This window comes from Pteropus alecto, unplaced genomic scaffold (genome assembly GCF_000325575.1).
Source record: "Pteropus alecto unplaced genomic scaffold, ASM32557v1 scaffold92, whole genome shotgun sequence".
Taxonomy (NCBI): Eukaryota; Metazoa; Chordata; class Mammalia; order Chiroptera; family Pteropodidae; genus Pteropus; species Pteropus alecto.
Genome location: NW_006432447.1, coordinates 6,870,289 through 6,873,381, shown reverse-complemented (window position 1 = coordinate 6,873,381; position 3,093 = coordinate 6,870,289). Strand labels below are relative to the sequence as shown.

The 3,093-nt window shown below is 37.5% G+C and overlaps 2 pseudogenes; both read left to right on the top strand.

Annotated features, from left to right (window-relative positions):
• Positions 1 to 1,109: 1,109 nt before the first annotated feature.
• LOC112476032 lies at positions 1,110 to 1,228 on the top strand (annotated as a pseudogene).
• An 81-nt stretch (positions 1,229 to 1,309) lies between these two features.
• On the top strand, positions 1,310 to 1,428 carry LOC112476033 (annotated as a pseudogene).
• The last annotated feature ends 1,665 nt before the right edge of the window (positions 1,429 to 3,093 follow it).

Here is a 3,093-nt window from a genome sequence, read left to right as displayed (position 1 = left end):
CTGTGAATCCTCAGTCTCAGGCTGCCAAATACAGCGTTCTCATTTGGTTCGTCAATATTAAACAATGACTGACCCCAGTGACAACTAAATATGGTTTCGTGGGATTGCTTTTTATTACATTAAAATCCGTATTTTGGAACAGCTAGTAGGTTAACTATACGCTTCATTATTGTTATATTAACCTCAATCATTCTGGGACAGGAAAGGGGGTTTTCAGTTACAGTTGATACCAAAAGGCCAAAGGCTCATGGAAAACTATTCTCAGCACGGATGAGGGGACAGGAGCAGGCCTTCCCTTGATTTCTCCTGGCTGTTCAGCCTTTCGAGACGAGGGCCTCGTTTTGACTTTGAAACATTTCTGGTCCCTTCTGTGAGAATAGCTTGTTTTATTCTGCCATGTGACCTTCTCAGAACAGTGGAACGAAGCTCTCTCCAACCTCTGGCAGAGGTCCCTCGGGCCCTCAACCCAGAACTGTCTTCCCAAGAGGGTGACCAACTGTCCCAGTTTGCACGGGACTGAAGGGGTTCCCAGGGTGTGGGACTTCTAGAGCTAAAACCAGAAAAGTCAGGGGCAAACTAGGACAAGTTGCTCAACCTACTCCCTGATCATTCAGTCCTATCCTGGCTGCCACCCTGATTCAGATCCATGAGGGGAGGGGCAGTGTGATCCTTACAAGAACAAAATAATAATTTCTCCCACATGGTGGTCCACCTGCTCCAGACTCTGTGCTAAGGGCTTTTCATGCATTATTTCATTTCACACTATCCAAAATTGCTTTCTTCATGAGTCCTAGAGAAGTTAAGTGATTTGTCCAGGGTCACCTAGCCAGTAGATGGAGAGGAAGGAGACACAGGTCTACCTAACATCAAAGCCTCAGCTTTCATCCAGGAGCAACATAAATAAAAACCAATTATTCTACACTCTCTTATACCACTTGTCTTAAAATATTCCCCAAGAAATCCTAAAATGTTTTTTGCAAAGTTTTGTGTTCTCTCAAAATTAAACTCTAAAGTATTTTTTATAAGTCTAAATTGCTCTAAATATATATCATCTGATATATTTAAATATTAAATAAAACTATCACATCATTCTTTAAAATGTATGCAACGTCTATAGCCGTGCTACCCTGAACAAGCCCGATCCCGTCTGATCTTGGAAGCTAAGCAGGGTCGGGCCTGGGTAGTACTTGGATGGGAGACCACCTAGGAAGACCAGGTGCTATAGGTATAAAAAATAAAAAAATAAGAGATTGTAAGCTGACAAGGTCCTTACAATCCTTACAACCACAGGTTGCCTCACCTAGAAAATGTCTATAGCCGTGCTACCCTGAACAAGCCCGATCCCGTCTGATCTTGGAAGCTAAGCAGGGTCGGGCCTGGGTAGTACTTGGATGGGAGACCACCTAGGAAGACCAGGTGCTATAGGTATAAAAAATAAAAAAATAAGAGATTGTAAGCTGACAAGGTCCTTACAATCCTTACAACCACGGGTTGCCTCACCTAGAAAATAGAATTAAAATAAATAAATAAATAAATAAAAATAAAATGTATGCAATGATGGAAATGCAAAATAGTACAAACCCTATGGAGAAGAATTTGGCAATTGTTAACAAAACTACATAAGTGTTTACACCTTTCCTCAGCAATCTTATTTCTAGGAATCTATCATCAAGATACTAGAAAAAAATAAAATAAAAAATAAAAAATAACAGAATGTAAGACTATTCCCTGAAGCATTGTTTATAATAGCAAAAGACTGGAAATCCACATTTTCAGCAATTGGGAACTGGCTTAATAAACCACAATATGTCAATATAATGGGGTGCTATGTACCAATAAAAAGGAATAAGGACAATTTCTATATACGTCCTTGGAATAATCTACAGGGTAGATAGTGTTAAATGAGAAAAGGCAAGGTATAGAATCATTCAAATAATGTACTATCTTTTATAAAAGGACTGGGGAGACATACGTGTTTATATTCACATTTGCCTATATTTTAAAACAAAAGCAGCAACAGTTGAAAAGGAAATGAAAAGGGTTTCTTAGATGAGGAGGGAGTGTAAAGTATTTAGGGGAAGAGGATGGGAGCTGAATTTCTCTGAATTTACCTTACCTTATAGCTTTGAATTTGAATCTTAGATGTTTTACAGAATAATTATACAAAATGAAGTCAGAAGAAAATGCACAAAAAAATCGAACACAGAATAAAACAAATGAACCTAACTAGATATCCAGTTGGTGGCTTATCCATACAGAGAATTATTAAAGTGACTTTAAAATACAGTAATCTGGCTGAATATTACAAATAAGACATATGCTACATAAACTGCAAAGAAATCTCAAATTGATTACTTTGGTAATCATATTGTGGTAATAATATTAGTAATATTATTTAGAAACTATTATATATTAGGATAAAATAATTATGTTAGTCTTAATACAAATCAAAATTTTCAGCATAAGAGATACAAATACAAAATGTAGAAAGTTAAGTCGACTTTAGTAATCTTAAAATTTAATCTGATATATTAATATTGACTCCTAATTTATTTTTATTAATAGGTATTTTGAAACAAATACCTATTTTCTAGCTCTTTCCTCTGAAAAGACCTATATACAATGACCCACCCAGTAGCAACGAGCACCTCTAGCACACAGATTATGTTCTCTAAATATCACCCCCCAATAAAGGGCTTCTTGGAGGAATGCCTGCAGGTCTGAAGTAAGAAATTTACAACATGATCTGTAACATCTTGTCAAACGAGAAAGTAAGGGTTCCACCCCAGACTACTGGGGTCATGTCAAAAGATCACAGGAGTTAAGCCCCAGTGGCCAGAGAGGGGACGATTTGAGCATCAAAAAGAATAATCACTGCAATGTAATGAAATATATCAAATACATTAAAAACAACTGAGTCCATAAATAATGCGAAAACATACACAGTAAGAGTCAGGCCATGGCCCTGAGCACCCTTACATATTCTGGACAGTTATGCAAAGAATGTAAGGCCCTGACAACTCTTTGCCCAGGCCCTTCATCAGTGGCATGTTAGCTGAGAGAAACCTTGAAAGATAAGTAATATCTCCCTCC